The sequence below is a fragment of the Tachyglossus aculeatus genome, chromosome 3 (genome assembly GCF_015852505.1).
Source record: "Tachyglossus aculeatus isolate mTacAcu1 chromosome 3, mTacAcu1.pri, whole genome shotgun sequence".
Taxonomy (NCBI): domain Eukaryota; kingdom Metazoa; phylum Chordata; class Mammalia; order Monotremata; family Tachyglossidae; genus Tachyglossus; species Tachyglossus aculeatus.
This window is the reverse complement of record NC_052068.1, coordinates 46,984,326-47,009,377: the sequence shown is the minus strand read 5'-3', so window position 1 is coordinate 47,009,377 and position 25,052 is coordinate 46,984,326. Positions and strand designations below refer to the sequence as shown.

At 45.0% G+C, this 25,052-nt stretch overlaps 1 protein-coding gene and 1 non-coding gene across 2 annotated transcripts in view; both read right to left on the bottom strand.

The window, feature by feature from the left end:
- CTNNA3 (catenin alpha 3) overlaps positions 1 to 25,052 on the bottom strand; it is a 1,398,597-nt gene that overhangs the window by 403,847 nt on the left and 969,698 nt on the right. The gene's annotated exons all lie outside the window — the stretch shown is intronic.
- On the bottom strand, positions 4,060 to 4,197 carry LOC119926222. The gene has a single exon (XR_005450115.1). It is a non-coding gene; the product is annotated as a small nucleolar RNA SNORA7 (small nucleolar RNA).

Sequence of the window (25,052 nt, the reverse complement as noted above, 5' to 3'; positions counted from 1 at the left end):
TTTGTTCGAACATGCTCACATCTCTTCTAACCTAAAAGGATTCCTCTGTGAATCCCACTACACCCTCCGGCTTTCACTCAATCTTCCCGCTCCCACTCCAGCCCAAATTCCTTGAACACTCTGACTACCTTCTCTACTCCAACTTTCTTCTTGACCCTTTACAATCTGGTTTCTGCTCCTTTTACTCCACTGAGAAGGCTCTCTCTGAAGCTTTCCATGAGCTCCTCCTCTCCAGATCTGGTGGACACTACTCTGTCCTAATCCTTTTCAACCTCTTGGCTGGTTTGACACTGTGACTTACTCCTTTATCTGGGAAATGCTGTTTTGCCTTCACTTTATCAAGACAGCTCTCTCCTGATCTCTTCCTCTGCCTTTTATCCCCTAACTGTGGATGTCCTTAAAGTCTGAGTCCTGGGTCCAGTTCTTTTCTCTCTCTTCATTCACTTCCTTGAACAACTGGTACGCTTCCATGGCTTTCAATTTCCACCTAAATACCGATGACTCCCAAATCTAACTAACCATCCCTGATCTCTCACCTGTCTGCAAACTCATCATTGTTTTTAGGGCACTAAATCAGCTCTCTTACTTCCAAACTATGCTCTCTCCTTTCCCACTATAATGCAGTCATTTCATTCATTCATTCAATCATACTTATTGAGTGCTTACTGTGTGCAGAGCACTGTACTAAGCACTTCACCCCTCTAACATCCACTTACTTACTTTTCCTCTATGTCATCTCCCTTGCAACCCCTTGCAATTTGTCCTAATGGGGAATGATTCGAAACCCTCAAATTATTTCACCTAGAGAAATGAAGGGGTGAAAATAACCATTTTAGTGGGTCTGATTTTTACAAGAAGGATATTTCATGCCAAAAAGAAGAAAGGCAAGAAAAAAATCAGTTTGAGTTGCAGAAGGAAAGGGATTGATTGGAAATTTAACAGAAAATCTTGACTGGCAGGACTCAAACACTGGCAGCCTATCGAGGGAAACTGTGGAGTCTCTGTCCTTGTGTTCTCTTTAAAACACAAGAGACAAATCACTGCCCTGAATAGTTGAGTCAATCACCTGCTTAGAGGCAGGGGGCTCGATCAGACAACCTCCTCAGGTCCTTTTCATCTCACAGTTCTATATTTAACTTTAGAGGTTGAAAGTAGGAAATGGAGAAGGTAAAGGAGAGAGACAAGAAAATAGAAAGTAGGTATAATGGCAAAGAGGCAATTGGAAATTTCCAGACCATCAGAAAATTGCAGAAGGTGCAATTCTTCAAAGAGATTTGGCCACATTCTGTCTAGTATATTTATTGGCAAGTGAACCAGAGCATGCAGGGTAACTTACTACAAGAAAGGTACTTCCTACAAGAAAGCTGTGTACTTTAAAAGCCTCATTGAATCTTTTGGGTTTCCTGAGTACTATTAGTAATAAACTAAACGTTTGAATCAATTTCAAATTCAAATTATTCAAACTACAAGGCCAGTCTCTAATGGCAGTGATTTTTCAATCTAAATTTCTACTTCTCTGTTACTAAGATTAAATGTGTTTCTCAAGGAATTTCATAACTCTTCTGTGAAATACCTTATTTAGGTTTTAGTAACTTACTGATGTCAAGGACTGTTTGCTCCCAAATGGCTGGTACAGTAATAATAAATAATAAATAATAATGGCATTTATTAAGCACTTACTATGTGCAAAGCACTGTTCTAAGCACTGGGGAGGTTACAAGGTGATCAGGTTGTCCCACGGGGGGCTGACAGTCCTAATCCCCATTTTACAGATGAGGCAACTGAGTCCCAGAGAAATAAAGTGACTTACCCAAAGTCACACTGCTGACAAGTGGTGGGGCCGGGATTTGAACCCATGACCTCTGACTCCAAAGCCCGGGCTCTTTCCACTGAGCCATACTGTTACTCTGAATGGAGTAAACACTCAATCACTACTGAGTCACTCCATGGAAACCACACTAAGGTAACCCATGATCTTCTTCTCCCCAGAGCTGATGGCTTCTACTCCATCCTAATCCTCCTAGACCACTCAGCTGCCTTCAATACTGTGCATCACCTCCTTCTCCTTGAAACTTTATTGAATCGGCTTCCCTGATACCGTCCTCTCTTGGTTCTCCTCCTATCTCTCTGATCACTCCTTCTCAGTCTCTTTTGCAGGCTCCTCCTCTGCCTCCCCACCTCTGACAATAGGGGTCCCTTAAGGCTCAGTTCTGGGTCCCCTTGAATTCTCCATTTAAATTCTCCAATCTCTCACTTCCTTGGAGAATTCATTTGCTTCTATGCTTCCATGGGTGATTCACAAATCTGCATCTCCAGCTCTGGCCTCTCTACTTCTCTGAAGTCTCAAATTTCCTCCTGTCTTCAGGGCATCTCTACCTGGTTATCCCCTTGACACCTCAAACTGAACCCATCCAAAACAGAACCCAAGCCCTGTCCTCCCCCATCTTTCCCATCCCTCTAGACAATATCACTATCCTCCCTATCTCAGCAGGCTGTATCCTTGCCATTGTCCTAATCTCATCTCTCTCATTCAATCCACATATTCAGTTTGTCACCAAGTCCTGTCAGATATACCTTCACAACATTGCTAAAATACACCCTTTCCTCCCCATCAAAACTGCTACTACTCTAATCCATGCACTTATCCTATACCACTTTTGATTACTGCATCTGCCTCCTCCCTGAACTCCCTGCCTTCTGTGTCTCCCCACTCCAGTTCATACTCCACTCTGCTGCCCAGATCATTTTTCTAAAAAAAGTTCAGCCCATGTTTCCCCTCCCCTCAAAAACCTCCAGTAGGTGCCCCTCCACCTCTGCATCAGGCAGAAATTCCTTACCCTTGGCTTTAAAACATTCAATCAGTTCACCCTCACCTATGCTACTTTGCTGATGTCCTGCTACAGCCCAGCCTTCACAATTTGCTCCTCTAGTGCTAGATTGCTCACTGGGCCACTATCTCACCACCAATCCCTTTCCCATGACCTCCCTCAGACCTCAAACTCTCTTCCTCTCAATATAGATCATCCCACTACTCTCCCCACCTTCAAAGCCTTATTAAGGTTACAGCTCCTCCAAAAGGCCCTCCCCCATTAAGCCCTCTTTTCCCTGGCTCCTCTCCTTTCTGTACCATCTTTGAACTTGGATCTGTGAACTTTAGGCACCTTGTACCTATACCAATCTCAGCCTTGCAGAACTTATATATAGATCTATACATTTTATATTATGATTTATTTATTTATGATAATGTCTATCTCCCCCTCCACACTGTAGTTTCAGGGTGGACAGGGTATATGGCTACCAACTCTTTGGATTGTACTCTCCCAAGTGCTTAGCAGAGCACTCGGCAAACAGTAAGCATTGATTGATTGAGTGATGATTAAAAATACATCATTTGTATAAAAGCTCCTAATTTTAGGTGCTTATTTTTAGTTTCACACTCTATTACTAATCAATCTAACCTCCAAAAACCAAATTGATATACGATCTGTGCAACTTTTCAATCTTAATGCTATGATGTGAAAATACGTATTTTGAGAAATCAGTAAAAGAAAATGTTAAACATATAGAAATATGTTATTTGGATTCATTCATTCAGTCAGTCGTATTTATTGAGCGCTTACTATGTGCAGAGCACTGTATTAAGTGCTTGGAAAGTACAATTGGGCAACACATATAGACAATCCCTACCCAACAACGGGCTCACAGTTTGTCCAATACATGTAGAAATACACTCAGGCAGAGCCTTGACAGAGCTAATATTGTTTTTTAAGAACTTTTACAGACCTAAATCTAATTGGGGAGAAACCGGGATTTATCCCCAGGTTAAAGTAGGCAATCTATTGTCTTGCCATTGAGTTGTTTCCAACCCATAGCGACACCATGGACACATCTCTCCCAGAAAGCCCCGCTCTCCTTCTGCAATTGTTCTGGTAGTGTATCCATAGAGATCTCTTGGTAAAAATAGGGAAGTAGTTTACCTTTGCCACCTTCCATGCAGAAAACTCGAGTCTTCACCCTTGATTCTCTCCCATGCCTCTGCTGACCCACGTGTGAGTTTTGACTTGTAACAGATTGCCTTCCACTCGTTAGCCACTGCCCAAACTACGAATGGAATGGATAGGCCTCTGCTTGACTCTCCCTCCCGTAGCCGAGACTGAAAGAGTACTGGAAACTCTCCAGGTGCGACCTGGAGAGGGGAAAGTAGGCAGAGATTTCCCCAAATACCTCAATATATTTGAAGCCACACAGGGCCCCTGATAGTGGAGTACCCCTACTAACAGACTGCTTCTACTTTTATCCAGAAAGAGCGAGGGTGGTAGATAAGGAAGATGAAGAAAAGGAGGAGGGCAGAGCACAGAGGAGAGCCTCTGAGAAGGTTCTCCCTCCTTCTCTTCCTTTTGCTTCCACCAGCATCACCTTCTTCTGCTCCCCTGCCCCCTACTATTCTTCCCCAGGCTAAACCCAGATCCTCAGCTTGGATCCCCCCAAAGAAGAGACCCTCCAGGGACCTGGACTGTGACAGTAGAATTGAGAGCACCTGAGATCGCCTAGCAACATTGGAGCTATAGAAAAAATAAATGCTTGTATAACTGCTTATCTTTACAGGAGCTTCAAACGGAAACTAGCAGGCATATGTGGCAGTGGAAAATATTCAATTGCTTCCCACTGTAAACTTTCTTTAAAAGTGCATGTTTTCTGACTTGAAAGAATTTAAATAACTATGCTAACAAGAAAGAAAATGGATATGAAAATGTGAAATGAACCACCATTTTTAAGACCCAGTTCGAACTGGAACTGCAATTCAAAAATCATGTTAACCAAATTTTCATATCCTGTTTTCCACCACATTTGAAATGTAAAATACTTTATTCTTAGAGTATGACTATGTAACTAAATAAACAAGTGTATAGCCAAATATATTTTGTATATATTTACTATTTCTAATTTATTGCAGCACTCTGTGGAGGAAAACTATGTAAATAGAGAGTGATAAATGCTCTTTGAATATTGCCACATCCTGGAGCAACACATACTATATTTAAGATTACCTCTCAATAGAAAACAACAGTATTTAATAATAATGATAGCATTTGTTAAGCACTTACTATGTGTAAGGCACTCTTCTAAGTGCTGGGGAGGATACGAGGTGATCAGATTGTCCCACATGGGGCTCACAGTCTTCATCCCCATTTTACAGATGAGGTAACTGAGGCACAGAGAAATTAAGTGACTTGCCCAAAGTAACACAGCTGACAGTTGGCAGAGCTGGGATTAGAACCCATGACCTCTTACTCCCAAGCCCATGCTCTTTCCATTGAGCCACACTGCTTCTCATTGTCCCAAGCCCGTGCTCTTTCCATTGAGCCATGCTGCTTCTCATTGAGAGCTTACTTTACATTATTGAGAGCTAACTTTACATTATTGAGAGCTTACTTTGTTCAGAATACTGTACTGAGCACTTAGACTCATTCCCTGCCCACAAGGAGCTTACAGTTTATAGGAGGAGACAAACAGAATAAATTATGGATATGTACATAAGTGCTGTAGGGCAAATATCAAGTGCTTAAAAATTACACACCCAAGTGCACAGGCGATGCGAGGTGGGGTGGGGGGAGTTGGGGAAATGAGGGCTTAGTAGAGAATGCCTCTTGGAGGAATAATAGGATATTTGGAAGAACAGGATGATGGTTTCCTGCCCTGACATCCTTCCAAATGGTTAGGGATGATCATCCAACATTTCAAAAATATTGTGGACCTCTGGACCAGGACTATACTACAACCAAATGATATTTTTGGCCTGTGCATTTTTGTGGTAACAACAAATTTCATATGGTTCAAAATAAATTCCTTCCAAAATTTTGTCTTCCCTAAAGCCAGGACTTCCCCCTCAGGGTCGCACCTGGAGAGATTCCAGTCAGTACTCTATCAGTCTTGACTATGGAAGGGAGAATCAAGCAGAGGCCTACATTCCTAGCTTGGGCAGTGGCTAGTGAGTGGAAGGCAATCTGCTACAAGTCAAAACTCACCTGTGCTGGGCAGCAGCAGCATGGGAGAGAGTCAAGGGCGGAGACTAGAGTTTACTGTGTGGAAAGAGGCAGTGGTAAACCACTTTGGAATTTTTACCAAGAAAACTCTGTGGATACAATATCAGAAAGACTGCAGATGGAGGTGGGGCATTCTGGGAGAGATGTGTCCATGGTGTCGCTATGGGTTGGAGACAACGGCATATGACAAGACAAAACCAGGATTATATCCTGAAATTTATTTTTTTGTTATTGTTGTTGCTTTTTTGTTCACATTGTTTAATTCTATAGAGCAAAGGTAGGTAAATAGATTAAATCATTGCATATCTGATGGAATCTATAGAATGTGATAATGCAGTCTTAGGATATCTTAATAAACTGATTGTCTAATGTCTGATTTATAAAAGGCAAAGAAAGTCAGTTTCTGGAAGACGAATATTTCCTGTAAAGGATTAGCAGCACTGTAAATCCATTACCTAGAAGGTTAGGTATAAATGTCAAACTCTGGGTGTCCCATAGCTAAGATTTTCAATTGGTAATAACAGGGGTAATATGAGGTCTCTCCTTTAGGAGTTTTCTGTGATCACAATTTTCTCCAGGTCCAGTAAGCTGCATGTCAGCTGTCGCAGGGGGATGGGTTCGAGAATCGGTAGGATGAGAGTGAGATCGGAGTCAGAAATCAATCAATCAATCAATCAATCGTATTTATTGAGCGCTTACTATGTGCAGAGCACTGTACTAAGCGCTTGGGAAGTACAAATTGGCATCACATAGAGACAGTCCCTACCCAACAGTGGGCTCACAGTCTAAAAGGTTGAGTCGTGCAAAATGTATTCTATGTGGCAAACTGAACTTTCCTTTTGGTAGGAATACACTTAAGTTTAAATATTTACTTGCAGAGAATTGAACTTTCCTCTCAGAAGTAATACACATGTTTTATTTGCACATGGCACAGCACCTAGCCCCCATCCAAGAATGGTTCCCACTTCAGAGTAATTCACTTACGTATTGCATGCACATGGCGAAGCACCTAGCTTCCAGCCCCATGAGTGCCCAGCAGGACACTCACCTGTCCCACGGCTCCTTACTTGGTGCAGACAGAGCAGGCATCCCACACTATGGGCAGAGGTGACATGCAGCTGGGTTGGCAAAAGTATCAAACCACTGCCCAGAATGTGGGAAGCAGAAAATACCATCATCAGTCATATTTATTGAGTGCTTACTGTGTGCAGAGCACGGTACTATGCACTTGGGAAGTACAAGTTGGCAATATATAGAGACAGTCCCTACCCAATAGTGGGCTCACAGTCTAAAAATTTCTATCACCCGTCCTTCCAGGTCATTCTGCCTTCTGGTTTCCACTTAACCAATCTCCTTCCCCTCCTCTCCCAACATTCCTCCATATCTTATTTGGTTGGCATGGAGGCGAGGAAACCTTCTGCAATCCTGGCATGGGATGTCTAGTAGTTTCAGTTGCAGGGGCAGTGTCCTGCCCATGCTTCTGAGTTCCATTTTACTGGCTTAAATAGTCACAAGATAGCGTTTTGACCTAGAGATTGAAGGTACCCTTGGAACTGTGCAATAAATATTTTCTACCTTTTCATCTTTCAAAATAGAATTAAAAACCCAACTCAGACTCAACTGAAGAGAAAATGGAATGATATTCATTTTCTAGAATAAATGCTCACAGATAATTCCTGTAGTTTTTCATAATTGGTTTGCTGTTTGCCTGTCAGTATTACCTTTTACCCTTGGCGAAGAAAAAAAAATGAGAAAGGACAAAAAGAATGCCTTTATATTGTTTCCTTTTTGATTTCTGAAAACAACAATGATGGGAATTTCCAGAAGTGTGTCAGGCACATGTAAATGTGTCTAGCTTAAACCTTTCCTCATTGTTCCTCAACTCAATCTCTTTAATTATTTCTAACTCTCTTCTCTGGCTTCTATCCAAATCTCCACAACGCTCAAAAAATTTGGAGAGGAAAACTAGGCACAGCACTAACAAAGTCTGATCAATGTCCATCTCTGCCAAAAGGAAATGGCTTTCTGGCTTTTGAAAAACATTTAATTAGGGATACTTACCACAAATTCCAATATTTAACAACCCAGTGTTTCTCACATCCATTCAGATTGTGACTCTCTTTTTCATACTTGCTTCTGTCAATCAATCAATAATATTTGAATGTCTACTACGTGCAGAACCCTGTATGATGCCTATTTACTTGTTTTGATGTCTGTCCTCCCCATTCTAGATTGTGAGCCCATTGTGGACAGGGATTGTCTCTGTTGCTGAATTGTACTTTTCAAGCACTTAGTACATTGCTCTGCACATAGTAAGCGCTCAATAAATATGACAATCAATGAAGTACTTTGGAGAGTCCTAAATAAGAGATTTGGCCCCTGCCCTCAAAGAGCTTATGATCTAATGAGAAAAACATGCAGACACAAGCCATTTATAAAATGCTTCCTTTGTTGAAAGCAAAAGAATAGGAAGGGTAGATAAATAAGTATAAATTAATTAGGTGAGAATGACCACGAACTGCATGACAATGGCTGCTAAATAGACTGCATCTTAACAATTCATCTTCAGTCAATGGAATATTCATTGTGAGCCTACTGTGTGCAAATGCTTGGTAAAGTGCACTAGAAGTCAAGAACACAGAAGTCAAGATTTCAAGGAGCTACTAATGTAACTCTCTGTTTCTGTCAATACCACTACCACCATCTCTTTTTTTAGAAGCTCACATTCTTGGTGTCATCCTTACCTCTTCTTTATCTTTCAGGATTCAGTTTCAAATCCTCCACAATGTTTTGTAGTTACTTGTCTTCCTTCTCACCCCAAAACAGCCCCCACCCTGCACTAGGTCATATAACTATTAGCCTACTGTAGGAAGCTTCTCACTAATCTGACAGCCTCCAATCTACTCTGTAGTCTGTTGCCCAGATCATCTCTTGGAAATGTCACTCAGCACACGTGTCTTAATTCCTCAAAACCCTTCAGTTACTGCACATTTTCATTCACATTAAGTAGAAACACTTTATCATGGGCTTTAAGACCACCCACTACCTTTCCCTACCTTGTATATTAGCTGTCATAACCTGCTAATCTCCAAGTCATACTCTTTGCTGCTCCAAAGCTCAACTTTCAACTGATTTCACTCCTGACTCTTCTACCTCTGTCTCTTAGCTCATGAGAGTCTGCCTACCTGGAACTTTCTTCCCCTTTCAATCTGCCAGGTCACTGTTCTCCTCATTTTCACAAACCCCCTAAAATCCCATCCCCTCTAAGAAGTTTTCCCTGATCAATTCCTAACACCCTAAATTGCACTGTGAGCTCATTGTGGCAGGGATTGTCGATTTATTGTTGTATTTTCCCAAGTGCTTAGTGCAGTGCTCTGCACACCATAAGCACTTAATAAATACAATTGAATGATTGATTGAATGACCATCACAAGAGACACCCTTCACACATAATAGTAGTATTTGTTGGGAGTGTTAACAGGTACAATGCACTGTACTAAGAACTTGGAAATTATAAGACAAGCAGGTACACATTCCCTGCCCATAAGGAATTTACAATCTAAGTATTTTTATTCATCCTCAGTAATTTGTAAATATATTTTCACTTATTCAGCCATTCCCTCCTCCCATATTCATGCTATTATTTGTTATATTCTTTTGTTTCCTACTACAGGGCTGGTCCAGATTACAGTCAACCAAATCAATCAATTGTATTTACTAAGCACTTAGTCTGTGCAGAACACTGTACCAAGCACTTGGGAGAATACAATAAAACAGAGTTGGTAAAAACATTACCTGGCCAAAATGAACCTATGATACACTCACCTATTATGTGTGCTATTTTCCTCTCAGGTTACAGCCACACAATAAATACATAACCTGGGGATACAGCCATTAATATTTGATAGAGCGACAATCCAATACCTCATTAGACTGTGAGCCCACTATTGGGTAGGGACTGTCTCTATATGTTGCCAACTTGTACTTCCCAAGCGCTTAGTACAGTGCTCTGCACACAATAAGCACTCAATAAATACGATTGATGATGATGATTACAACTATCAAAATAGTCATATCTCCTCCTGGAACCCTTCCCCAGTTAATCTTCCCACTTTATATCCTCTAATTTCCATTTCAGCCCTTCCCCACCACCTAAACAGTTAAACATTCACAAGCTTCCCTCAGCACTCATGTACTTATTTGCTACTTTCCATTTCTTCCTCCTATCAGTATTGTATTTCAGTGCCCATTTTCCTGGCTAGATTGAGGGTACAGAAGCATGTTTAATAATTTCTATTGTAGTCTCCCAAGCACTCTACACATGGAAAGTGTTCAGTAAATGCTATTGATTGACTGATTGAACTAAACAGATGAAAACGTTGTATTCTCTCCACCAAAAACTAATATTTGGGGGTTAAGGAATCTTTCAACCATTCCAAGGTAGGCAATTCAACTTATAAAAGTGACTGAAGAAGACTAACTGGAGAGATAAGTTGAAAGACACGAAGAGGTCTCCAAAAGGAGTTAGCCTTTGAAGAAGGCTGTTCAATAGTTGATGTCCAAATTCTTCATTATAGTTGAAAATCCACTATTACAGTCAGCAGAACAAGTTTCTACTTTTGCAGACTTCTGCAAAAATTCGTAATCATGCTACAACTCTTCATTTAGTTAATGTTTTGACTTTAGGCTTTGAATTGCTGTAACAAAGATTAAACAACTCTTTAGGGATGCTTAATGCAACAGTATGCAATATATAAAATAAATTTCATATTTTTCCAGAGTTTCTGGAATGGACTGTAATTTAAAATATGAAAATCTCTGAGAAAAACATACTCTGTGATTCAGCCATTTAAGTTCCATTATATTTTCAAGGGACATAGCCCTGCTGTATCATGAGGAAAGCCTTTGTTGGCAATGTTTTTGTCCCCATTATATTGTAACCTCCAAGAAGGCTGGGAATATGCCTTTTACTTCTAATATGTTTAGCATAGTGCACATCTCACACTAGGTGCACAGTGATTTCACCGACTGATTACTCATACACCTGCCCCACTCAGAACACCCTCCTAACTGGCCTCTCACCTATTCCAAAATCTTCCCCAACCCATGTAAAGTCAAATTTACCTCTCCCTCAATGTCATCTAAAAAAGGTATCTCCACTGCAAGGCTTTCCCTGACTAATTAATCCCTTCCTGCTCATGCCATATGAAAAGCCACTTCATCTCAAAGGTGACTATGTTTATCAATGATTCTTTTAAGTTACACAATTTTTATCTACTCTCACTTTTTTACTCGTGGCAAATTTAAATATGTTTGTAACTTTTTCCACCACAGTGGGGAGTGAAAACTCAAAGAACCTCTGCAGCCATCCCACTCCAACATTCAGATACATCTTGTGCACGTCAGGCCATTTGGGATTTAAGTGGTAGCAATGCACATCCTCTACAGATCACCAGACTTGTTGGGCACCGTACTTTTATACCATCTTCAATCAATCCTATATTTTGAGTGCTTACTGTATGCAAAGCACTGCATTTTGAGCACTTGGGAGAGTACAGTACATCAGAGTTGGTAGACATGTTCCCTACCCATAAGGAGTTTACAGTCTAGAGTTTACAGTCTAGCTTACAGTCTTTTATGGGTTTTTATTATTTCAGCTTTCCTTAAGTGTCTGAATCCTGTCCCTTCTCCTCTTTTCTTAGACTGCACCTCTCACCTGTGTATTTTTCCCCGTGCTCAGTACAGTGTTTTTAATGAACACTATTACAACCATTGCATATTAGACCAACTGTGATGGCTTTCCTACTTAAGATAGCAAACCTCTTAAGGATAGGGACTGTCCATTACATTACTGTCCATTACATAAGCAGCCTGGCCTAGTGCATAGAGCATGGGCCTGGGTGACAGAAGGTTATGGGTTCTAATATCGGCTAAGCCACTTCTCTGCCCTGTGAACTCAGGCAAGTCACTTCACTTCTCTGTGCTTCAGTTCCCTCATCTGTAAAATGGGAATTAAGACTGTGAGCCCTAGAACAGTGCCTGGCACATAGTAAGCATTTAGTTATTCATTCAGTCATATTTATTGAGTGCTTAGAGTGTGCAGAACACTGTACTAGGCGCTTGGGAAGTACAAATCGACAACATATAGAGATGGCTCCCTCCCTCCCTCTTCCCCACCACCACCTCTCCCCCTCACCCCCTACCCAGGATCCCTCTGTACCAGCGTCAATCCTCAACTCCTCCCTCCCAGCCCCCCTCCCTCCCCCCTCCCCTCCTCCCCACCCCCACCCCATCCCATTTCTCCTTTCCCATCGCCACCCCACTTCCCACTCTCCCCACCTAGGCCCCCGCCAACTCATCCCAAGCCAAACCCTCCCCACTCCTTGCACCCTTCCCCCTCTCTCCCCTCCCTCGACAGCTGCTGCCAAGTGTGGCCTCTGGAACCCCCGCTCCATTATAAGTAAGCTCCCTTTCATCCTGGACCTATTCATTTCCAGGTCCCTACTCCTCCTCGCCCTAACTGAAACATGGCTGTCTCTGAATGACACGGTCTCTTCTGCTGCTCTCTCCAGTGGAGGCCTCTTCTTCTCCCACTCCTCCAGACTCACCGGAAAAGGAGGAGGTGTCGGTTTCCTTCTCGCCCCCGAATGTCGCTTTTGCACTATCCCTCTTCCCCCTTCCCTTTCCCTTCAACCCCACATTATTCGCCTCTACCACCCTCCAGATTCTTGTAGCCGTCATCTACTGCCCCCCCACCCCCGGCCCCACCTCCAACTTCTTTAACAACTGTGACCCCTTCCTCACCTTCCTTCTCTCCTTTTCCATGCCCACTCTGTTCCTCGGAGACTTCAACATCCACATGGATATCCCTGGTGACTACTCTGCCGCCCACCTTCTATCTCTCCTTGACGCTGCCAACCTCTTCCTCCACCCCACCTTGCCCACTCAGCAACTTGGTCACACCCTCGACCTCATCATCTCCTACCACTGCACTGTCTCCACCCTCACCAACTCTGAAATCCCCCTCTCTGATCATAATCTTCTCACCTGCCTCCTCACTCACACTCCTTTCCCCTGTAAATCCACATAACTCCCTCATAGAGATCTCTGCTCTCTTGACCCCATCCATCTTTCTGAGTGCCACACACCCCACCTCACCTCCCTCTCCTCTCTACCCAATCTTGATGATCAGATTACTGCTTTCAACTCTACCCTTTCTACTCAGCTAGACTCACTCGCTCCCCTTTCCCTTCGCCACCCTCGGACAACTAACCCACAGCCCTGGATCACTGCCACCTGTCCACCTCCTTCACACTTATGCTCAGCCTGCTGAACGCTGCTGGCAAAAGTGTAAACACCATGCCAACCTCATTCACTTCAAGTTTATCCTTTCCTGCCTTATCTCAGCCCTCTCCTCTGCCATACAAAACTATTTCTCCTCCCTTATTGACACCCATGTCCATCATCCCTGTCAGCTCTTCCGTACATTCAACTCCCTTCTCAGGCCCCCGGTTCCTCCCCCTCCTCCTTCCCTCACCCCCAACGGTCTGGCCTCCTATTTCATTAATAAAATTGAATCCATCAGGTCTGAGCTCCCCAAAGTCACTCCCCCCGGCATTCTCCAGCCCCCCGTCTCTCAACGCTCTCCGCTACTCTCCCATCTTTCCCAGCAGTATCCTCAGAGGAGCTCACCTCCCTCCTCTCAAGTGCTACTCCGGCCACCTGTGCTTCTGACCCCATTCCCTCTCATCTCATGAAATCTCTCGCTTCGTCCCTTCTCCCCTCCTTAACTTCCATCTTCAACCGCTCACTCTCCACTGGTTACTTCCCCTCTGCCTGCAAACATGCCCATGTCTCTCCCATCCTAAAAAAAACCCTCTCTTGACCCCACCTCACCTTCTGGTTATCGCCCTATCTCCCTTCTACCATTCGTTTCCAAACTTCTTGAATGAGTTGTCTACACGTGCTGCCTCGAATTCCTCAACACCAACTCTCCTCGACCCCCTCCAGTCTGGCTTCCGTCCCCTACTTTCCACGGAAACTGCCCTCTCAAAGGTCACCAATGACCTCCAGCTTGCCAAATCCAACGGCTCATACTCTATCCTAATCCTTCTCGACCTCTCAGCTGCCTTCGACACTGTGGACCACCCCCTTCTCCTCAACACGCTATCCAACCTTGGCTTCACAGACTCCGTTCTCTCCTGGTTCTCCTCTTCTCTCTCCGGCCATTCTTTCTCAGTCTCTTTTGCAGGCTCCTCCTCCCCCGCCCATCCCCTTACTGTGGGGGTTCCTCAAGGTTCAGTTCTTGGTCCCCTTCTGTTCTCGATCTACACTCACTCCATTGGTGACCTCATTCGCTCCCATAGCTTCAACTATCATCTCTATGCTGATGACACCCAAATCTACATCTCTGACCCTGCTCTCTCCCCCTCCCTCCAGGCTCGCATCTCCTCCTGCCTTCAGGACTCTCCATCTGGATGTCTGCCCGCCACCTAAAACTCAACATGTCCAAGACTGAACTCCTTGTCTTCCCTCCCAAACCCTGCCCTCTCCCTGACTTTCCCATCACTGTTGACGGCACTACCAACCTTCCCATCTCACAAGCCCACAACCTTGGTGTCATCCTCGACTCCACTCTCTCGTTCACCCCTCACATCCAAGCCGTCACCAAAACCTGCCGGTCTCAGCTCCGCAACATTGCCAAGATCCGCCCTTTCCTCTCCATCCAAACCGCTACCCTGCTTGTTCAAGCTCTCATCCTATGCTGTCTGGACTACTGTATCAGCCTCCTCTACAATCTCCCATCCTCTTGTCTCTCCCCACTTCAATCCATACTTCACACCGCTGCCCGGATTGTATTTGTCCAAAAACACTCTGGGCATGTTACTCCCCTCCTCAAAAACTCCAGTGGCTACCAATCAACCTGAGCATCAGGCAGAAACTCCTCACCCTCGGCTTCAAGACTGTCCATCACCTCGCCCCCTCCTACCTCACCTCCCTTCTCTCCTTCTACAGCCCAGCCCATACCCTCCGCTCCTCTGCCACTCATCTCCTCACCGTGCCTCGTTCTCACCTGTCCCACCATCGACCCCCAGCCCACGTCATCCCCCTGGTCTGGAATGCCCTCCCTCCACACATCCACCAAGCTAACTCTCTTCCTCCCTTCAAGGCCCTACTGAGAGCTCACCTCTTCCAGGAGGCCTTCCCAGACTGAGCCCCCTCTTTCCTCTCCCCCTCCTCCCCATCTCTATCCCCCCAGCCTTACCTCCTTCCCTTCCCCACAGCACCTGTATATACGTATATATGTTTGTACGTATTTATTACTCTATTTATTTTACTTGTACATATCTATTCTATTTATTTTATTTTGTTAATATGTTTTGTTCTCTGTCTCTCCCTTCTAGACTATGAGCCCACTGTTGGGTAGGGACCGTCTCTATATGTTGCCCACTTGTACTTCCCAAGTGCTTAGTACAGTGCTCTGCACACAGTAAGTGCTCAATATGATTCATTGATTGATAGTGCATTGCCCAGGAAGCAGAGTTGAAGACTACATAAAACTTCAACTAGCTGATGAAATAATTTAGCTGAGCAAACACCCTGGAGTAGATAAATTCATAACCTTGGTGGCCTTCAGGCCTATAGCCTGCCCACAGTACAGTGACCATTTCTGATGTTCGCACATCTGCTTGTAAATGTATCACAATTGCACCACTATTTGCCCACCACAGCACATCCAGATGACTTTCTCAAAGACTTTTGATGTTGCTCTCAGCCTGAGGAGTTGGTCATTTTACACAGGATACGAATCATTAAACTGGATTCAGTTTGTAGCTCCCTTGTATCATCAAAGCATTGCTGCATAAGATAGTTGAACAATCCTAAGCGTAGAATATAACTCCACTCGCCCTGGTGGTGGTGATGCAGGAAGTGTTGATAAACCATTTTCAAATACACCAACCCACCACACCAACTGAGGATTAGTTTAAGGATCATGATAAATTTCTGTTGATGCTGGCTATTGACAGTTTTGGAAATGACCCTTTGGAGTTGCTTATCTGCCTCATTCTGGCAGCAGGCTATGTGCTCTATATGTGCAACCATGACAATCTATTTCAGCCTTCCCTCTTTACCTTCAATTTATCCCTTTCAATCCTTGCACTTGTTTCTATTGAACTTGATTCACCAGCTATTCCTTTTGTACATAGAAATGCAGTTGCAATTTTCAGGAAGACGGGTCCATCAGCTAAAAAATGTGCCTTATTGAGATGCCTTTCATTGAACAGTAAACAATTTGAAGAAGGACTAAATGAGGCAGGCACTTTTGACTGCAGTGATACTTACAGTAAACAAGTCTAAAGAAAGATGTGTTAATGAGGAAAAAAGGATTCAACTGTTGTCTAGTGTAAATATTTTGAAGTAAGCATAATTGAGTTCCAAAATTTGAAGCAAAAAGTCAATTAGCACCATGTACTTCCAGCCAACTGCTCATTTTTTCCTCTCAAATTTTTTTGTACTCACCAATACAGGGAGAAATTTAGAGGCTCTGGCAAGCCCTGGCCATTTGAAGAGAGAGCTGAAAAAGATGGCTTCTTACATTCAGGCATCCCCAATTAAGACATGTAGAAACTGAATGAATTCCTTGAACCCCATAGTGGGAAATTAGCATCTATGGTGCACAGAATCACAAATCAATAGTATTTAAATGAGAACGTACTCTGAGCAGAGCACCGTGCTGAGTCCTTGGAAGAGTACAATAGAGTTAGTACTCATGATTCCCCACCCTCAAGGAATAAACAATGTAAAAGGGAATCAGACCCTAAAATAAATTATAGACAGGGGAAGTAAGAGTTACGTGTTATAGGGGGTTGGAGGTGATAACCTAAGTGCTTTGAGGAATGGGGAAATGAGAGATCAGGAAATGAATCAGGAAAGGCCTCCTAAAGGAGAGGTGATTTCCTGATGGTGGGGAGAACAGCAGTCTGTCAGATGTGAAAAGGAAGGTAGTTCCAAGCATGAAGAAAGCAGAGCATGAGCAAGAGGTTGATGGTGAGAGAGATGAGAGCATCAATTAGGTTGTCACTAGAGGAATGAAATGTGAGGATTAGCTTGTAGTGGAAGAGAGTAAGAATAAGTAGAGGGAAGAGTTGAATGGCAATCAAAGTTTCTGGTTTGTTTCCAAAGTGTATTCAGTTTATGAACAATTGGCATATATCAGTATATCCAGTTGAATGCTGCTCTTTAGCCTCAAGTTTGATTTTCTACTATTTCTGATCAAAATGTGGGAAACCTGAACATAGTCACAGGAACTACAGGTCCAACTTTTTACATGTATATACGGGATCCATAAATACACTTGTCCACGCTTCAGGGATGAGTGAAAAATCCAGGTTGACAAGCAGGTAAACATGTGTGCATTATTGCTTTGACACTGAGCGAATACCCCTGGGTCCTACATGATGAATAATAAATTTGATGCCCATTCTTCACTGGCTTCATTTTGATTAGCTGGGCCATGGTGTCTGCCCATGGGCCATTCATACAAACCCTAAGTTGACAAGCATTCTACCTGTCACCACTGACACATGCATCTGATTTCAGCAGTACTTTCAAAAATTAGAAACAACAGCATTCAACTGAATTTCTGAAAATAGTGCCAGTGCTTGACCAATATTGCAAAATCTGAGAGCAGTCCACTATTTTTTGATTTCAGGAGTCATGTCAGTTCTTCTGGACTGTGAGCCCGCTGTTGGGTAGGGACTGTTTCTATGTGTTGCCAACTTGTACTTCCCAACTGCTTAGTACAGTGCTCTGCATACAGTAAGCGCTCAATAAATACAATTGATTGATTGATTGATTGGACAACGCTACATGGTTCACATAACTTTCAAAATGTGAGTGGACATAAATTTTAGTGGCCTTCTCCTCCAAGAGCTTCATGTTCCAGACACTGTGACACCAAAACATTTTGCTTTCATTCTCCATGTTTCCACCCAAAACTTAATGGTTTTCCTGAATTCCTAGAGTGCATGTTCATTTTTGAGAAAAATGTCAGGAATCAGTAGCTACTCATCTTCATTTAATTAGGGTAATTGTTAAGCAGTTACTATGTGCCTAGCACTGTACTAAGCACTGGGGTAGAAAAAAGATAAACAGGTTAAACACAGTCTGTATCTGGGATCACAGTCATAGTCCCCATTTTACAGATGAGGAAACTGAGGCATAGAGAAGTTCAGTGACTAGCCCAAGGTCATTCACCAGACAAGTAGTAGAGCCAGGATTAGAATCCTGGTCCTCTGATTCCCAGGCCTGCATTTTTTCTTTCTACTACTCTGTGTATACTGCTTTTCATTACTGACACTGCTTGAGTTTTAGTATTAGTTGGGACTTGAATGTTTTCTGGGGCTATAGTACAAATTGGGATTAGACAAATATTCCTTATGTGGATTTAAGTGAAATTATCCTTTCATCAATGGTTAGTAAGTGTGCTAGATTTTTCTACCTTTACTAATAATTTCAATTTACATGTCAAAAAGTGAGCAGTAAATCCAAACCACAAGTTTGGGGGTCGTTGCATCATTTTCCAACACTGACTATTCCCTTCTCTGGCCTTGGTTTTCCTGGCACAGTACTCTTTTCATTCATTCATTCAGTTATATTTATTGAGCACTTACAGTGTGCAGCACATACTTGGAAAGTACAGTTCAGCAATAAAGAGAGACAATCCCTATCCACAATAGGCTTACAGTCTAGAGGGGGTGAGACAGACATTAAAACAAATGTGCATCAGTATAAATAGATAGAATCCTATACATACATACATAGGTGCCGTAGGGTGGCAGAGGGAGGATCAAAGAGAGCAGGTCGAGGTGCTGCAGAAGGAAGGAGGAGCTGAGGAAAAGGGGGATTAGTCTGGGAAGGCCTAATGGAGGAGCTGTGCCTTCATTAGGGCTTTGAAGGGGGGAAGAGTGATTAGAGGAGGGAGGCCAGAGGTAGGATGTGGGCCAGGGGTCGGTGGCGAGACAGGCAAGATCGAGGCACAGTGAGAAGGTTAGCACCAGATGAGCAGAGTGTGAGGGCTGGAATATAGAAGGAGAGAAGGGACGTGAGGTAAGAAGGAGCAAGGTGATGGAGAGCTTCAAATCCAACAGTGAGGAGCTTCGGTTTGATACGAGGTTGATAGGCAACCACTGGAGATTGTTGAGGAGCAGGGTGACATTCTCTGAACGTTTCTTTAGAAAGATAATCCGGGCAGCAGAGTGAAGTATGGACTGAAGTGAAGAGAGGAAGGAGGTTGGTGGGTCATAAAGGAGGCTGACGAAGTAATCCAGTCAGGATAGGATGAGTGATTGGTCAAATGTGGTAGCGGTTTGGATGGAGAGGAAAGGGCGGATATTTCTGGGAAGGTCTCATGGAGGTGGTGTGCCTTCAGAAGGGCTTTGACATAGGGGGAGAGTGATTGGCAGATTTGAGGAAGGAGGGCATTCCAGGCCAGAGGTAGAATGTGGCACATAGCTTCCTGATGGCTGGGAATGCTGTCTGGGGGACTCTAGGGCAGGCTAAAACCATCTGGGCAGAGATAATAGGTCTGGAAGGGATCAGTCTAGGAGAGGTATAGGGAGTCACCATCCAGCCGCTTCAGGGTATTAGATCACATTTCCACCTGAGTGATAGCGCCCTTTTCGAGAAAACCTACCTTACGTTCTGAGCCTGCTGTCTAGAACCAGGGTTGAGGCTGGCTGGGGCTACCTGCCACCACAGCGAGTCTTAGCTGGTGAAGCGCTGCTGCAGAGGGGAAAAATCAATCCAAGCGGCCTAGGGTATTTAAGTCCTGGGAGGAGATGTTGCCAAAACCCGGGGAGGAGGAGGAGGAGGAGGAAGACAACCCAGGGACCCAGGCCCCCTCCAACACCTCCCCTGTCACCTCTTTCTCCTTTTCCTGCTACCTCTCCTTTCCCTCCCTTCCATCCAGGGAAGGCCCAGGCTTCATTCATTCATTCAATCTTATTTACTGAAAGCTTACTGTGTGCAAAGCACTTTACTAAGTTCCTGGAAGAGTATAATATCATGACAAACAGACCCATTCCCAGTACAGAGCAAGTTTACAGACTAGAGGTTGAGCTTATAATCTTCCCTTCCGTCCCAAGAGGTAACTGACCCAAAAGTCAGAAGTGCTGCCACTGTTTTCTAACAATCAGTGGTATTTATTGAAGACTCACTCTGGGCAGAGCATTGTGCTAAGCACAGTGAGAGCACAATCGAGTTCTTAAAACAATCCCTGCCCTCAAGGATCTTACAGTCCAGTGGAGAAGCTTACAATAATTCCATTGGCATACCTAATAATTAAATCTAATACTTTTTCACAAACTTTGCTATTAATTATAAAGTAACTTTTTCAGTATTTCAGGCTGTCATTTGTAAACTCATTTGATTCCATTTTTTAAATAATGCAAAGGGAAATGATAGGCATGGCATTCATTCCTGCTTCTAAAGAAGGAAATTAGTACTAGGAAACAATCTGGGTATATTTTAATAAGATATATTACTGGACTCCATGAGTCATTGCATGATTTTCCTAAAATGATGGCATAAGCTAGAGTCTGGATTTGTTGGATGGGTGCCCTTTGGTAATGCAGTGGTTGCTGCATTTTGCTGAAGGTTATAATTTATATATAAGCCAAAAAAGCATAGCTTTTCTTGTAATTGAAAAGGCTTTCCACAGGCATTCATTTGCAATCTTTTACTTAACATTATTTATTAAGCTAAACCAACTGTTAAAAAGTTATTTTCCATTTTTATTTCATTTGTACAAACATACCACACAGAGGGATACTGCTTTCAATGGCAGTTGGCTTGGTGTTTGTGCTGACACCTTAAAGTATCTATGGGACAAATGATGGAGATTCAGACTGCAAGTTTCCCTGAGTTGATTTTTTTTTTTTCCACCAGGATTTAGTGGCAGCAAAATCCAGTCAAAATAATATATATTTGGGAATCGAGGAGCTATAGCTTTGCGAGTCAGAGGACCTAGGTTCTAATCCTGGATCTACCACTTGCCCATAGTGTCACCTTGGGCAAGTGACTTCTTTGTGCCTCAGTTTCTTTATCTGCAAAATGTACAGTCAATAACTTTTCTCTCTTGCCCTTAGAGTGTGAGCTCTCTGGGACAGGGGCTATGTCTGACCTGATTATTTGTATCCACCCCACTACTTAGCACATAAAAAGAACTGAATTCCACTATTGCTACTATTACTATTGTGGTGACACTTGCCCTTGTTAGCACCTTGTTAGCACCATGTTACATGTTACATTAACGACAACCTCATTCACACCTCCTCAGCCCTCCCATGCTAGTTGACTGTTCGCTCCCCTCCCCAGGTATCTCTGCTCCCTGACCCCCCTTAACTGGCCCACCCTACTCCAGCTCTTAATAGTTTGTATCTGCTCTCTGTGGCATCATTGTTTGCCAATTCTATTATTGCCATAGCATATTGATTGCTCAACTACACCCTGTGATGCCATCGCCTACTTTTATCATTGCTACTGTTTTATTGCTTCTGCATCTCAATTGTTAACCCCCCACTGTACTGTCACTCGCCCTGCTGACCTCACCATGAACTTTCAGTTCCCTTGCTCCCAACTGCCATTCCCATTCCTCACCTTCCCCTTCCCCTCTCCCACCCAGCTGTTTCCCTCCCTCTCACCCACCAAGACCGCTCCCCCTCAACCCCTACCAAGGATTCCTCTGTACCAGCGCAGGTCCTCTGCTTCTCCCTCCCGACCCCCCTCCTCCCCTTCTCCCCGCCCCCACCCCATCCCAGTTCTCCTTTCCCATCGCCACCCCCCCTTCCCACTCTCCCCGCCCAGGCCCCCGCCAACTCATCCCAATCCAAACCCTCCCCACCCCTCGCACCCTTCCCCCTCCCTCCCCACCCTCGACAGCTGATGCCAAGTGTGGCCTCTGGAACCCCCGCTCCGTTTTAAGTAAGATTCCTTTCATCCTGGACCTTTTCCTTTCCAGTTCTCTACTCCTCCTCGCCCTAACTGAAACATGGCTGTCGTCGGACGACACGGTCTCTTCTGCTGCTCTCTGCAGTGCAGGCCTCTTCTTCTCCCACTCCCCCAGACTCACTGGAAAAGGAGGAGGTGTCGGTTTCCTTCTCGCCCCCCAATGTCGCTTTCGCACTATCGCTCCTCCCCCGTCCCTTTCCTTCCCCTCCTTTGAAGCCCACATTATTCGCCTCTACCACCCCCTCCAGATTCTTGTAGCCGTCATCTACCGCCCTCCGGGCCCCACTTCCAACTTCTTTAACGACTTTGACCCCTTCCTCACATTCCTTCTCTCCTTCTCCATGCCCACTCTGATCCTTGGAGACTTCAATATCCACATGGATATCCCTAACGACTCCTCTGCCGCCCGCCTTCTATCTCTCCTTGACGCTGCCAACCTCTTCCTCCACCCCACCTCACCCACTCACCAACTTGGTCATACCCTCGACCTCATCATCTCCTACCGCTGCACTGTGTCCACCCTCACCAACTCTGTGATCCCTCTCTCTGATCATAATCTTCTCACCTGCCTCCTCACTCACACTCCTTTCCCCTGTAACTCCGTATTACTCCCTCACAGAGATCTCCGCTCTCTGGACCCCACCCATCTTTCGGAACGCCTCACACCCCACCTCGCCGCCCTCTCCTCTCTACCCAGTCTTGATGATCAGATTACTGCTCTCAACTCTACCCTTTCTACTCAGCTAGACTCGCTCGCTCCCCTTTCCCTTCGCCGCTCTCGCACCACTAACCCACAGCCCTGGATCACTGCCACTGTCCGCCTCCTTCGCTCTTATGCTCGAGCTGCCGAACGCTGCTGGCGAAAGTCTAAACACCATGCCAACCTCGTTCACTTCAAGTTTATCCTTTCCTGCCTTAACTCAGCCCTCTCTTCTGCCAGACAAAACTATTTCTCCTCCCTTATTGACACCCATGCCCATCACCCCCGCCAGCTCTTCCGTACATTCAACTCCCTTCTCAGGCCCCCGGTTCCTCCCCCTCCTCCTTCCCTCACCCCCAACGATCTGGCCTCCTACTTCATTAACAAAATTAAATCCATCAGGTCCGACCTCCCCAAAGTCTCTTCCCCCCTTTCTCCAACCCCCCGGCTCTCAACATTCTCTGCTACTCTCCCATCCTTCCCAGTGGTATCCTCAGAGGAACTCTCCTCCCTCCTCTCAAGTGCTACTCCGGCCACCTGTGCTTCTGACCCCATTCCCTCTCATCTTATGAAATCTCTCGCTCCATCCCTTCTCCCCTCCTTAACTTCCATCTTCAACCGCTCACTCTCCACTGGTTCCTTCCCCTCTGCCTTCAAACATGCCCATGTCTCTCCCATCCTAAAAAAACCCTCTCTTGACCCCACCTCACCTTCTAGTTATCGTCCCATATCCCTCCTACCATTCCTTTCCAAACTCCTTGAACGAGTTGTCTACACGCGCTGCCTAGAATTCCTCAACAACAACTCTCTCCTCGACCCCCTCCAGTCTGGCTTCCGTCCCCTTCATTCCACGGAAACTGCGCTCTCAAAGGTCACCAATGACCTCCTGCTTGCCAAATCCAATGGCTCATACTCTGTCCTAATCCTCCTCGACCTCTCAGCTGCCTTTGACACTGTGGACCACCCCCTTCTCCTCAACACGTTATCTGACCTTGGCTTCACAGACTCCGTCCTCTCCTGGTTCTCCTCTTATCTCTCCGGTCGTTCTTTCTCAGTCTCTTTTGCAGGCTCCTCCTCCCCCTCCCATCCTCTTACTGTGGGAGTTCCCCAAGGTTCAGTGCTTGGTCCCCTTCTGTTCTCAATCTACACTCACTCCCTTGGTGACCTCATTCGCTCCCACGGCTTCAACTATCACCTCTACGCTGATGACACCCAGATCTACATCTCTGCCCCTGCTCTCTCCCCCTCCCTCCAGGCTCGCATCTCCTCCTGCCTTCAGGACATCTCCATCTGGATGTCCGCCCGCCACCTAAAGCTCAACATGTCGAAGACTGAGCTCCTTGTCTTCCCTCCCAAACCTTGTCCTCTCCCTGACTTTCCCATCTCTGTTGACGGCACTACCATCCTTCCTGTCTCACAAGCCCGCAACCTTGGTGTCATCCTCGACTCCGCTCTCTCATTCACCCCTCACATCCAAGCCGTCACCAAAACCTGCCGGTCTCAGCTCCGCAACATTGCCAAGATCCGCCCTTTCCTCTCCATCCAAACCGCTACCCTGCTAATTCAAGCTCTCATCCTATCCCGTCTGGACTACTGCACTAGCCTTCTCTCTGATCTCCCATCCTCGTGTCTCTCTCCACTTCAATCCATACTTCATGCTGCTGCCCGGATTATCTTTGTCCAGAAACGCTCTGGACATATCACTCCCCTCCTCAAAAACCTCCAATGGCTACCGATCAATCTGCGCATCAGGCAGAAACTCCTCACCCTGGGCTTCAAGGCTGTCCATCACCTCGCCCCCTCCTACCTCACCTCCCTTCTCTCCTTCTACTGCCCAGCCCGCACCCTCCGCTCCTCCACCACTAATCTCCTCACTGTACCTCGCTCTCGCCTGTCCCGCCATCGACCCCCGGCCCACGTCATCCCCCGGGCCCGGAATGCCCTCCCTCTGCCCATCCGCCAAGCTAGCTCTCTTCCTCCCTTCAAGGCCCTGCTGAGAGCTCACCTCCTCCAGGAGGCCTTCCCAGATTGAGCCCCTTCTTTCCTCTCCCCTTCGTCCCCCTCTCCATCCCCCCGCCTTACCGCCTTCCCCTCCCCACAGCACCTGTATATATGTATATATGGTTGTACATATTTATTACTCTGTTTATTTATTTATTTATTTATTTTACTTGTACATTTCTATCCTACTTATTTTATTTTGTTGGTATGTTTGGTTCTGTTCTCTGTCTCCCCCTTTTAGACTGTGAGCCCACTATCGGGTAGGGACTGTCTCTATGTGATGCCAATTTGTACTT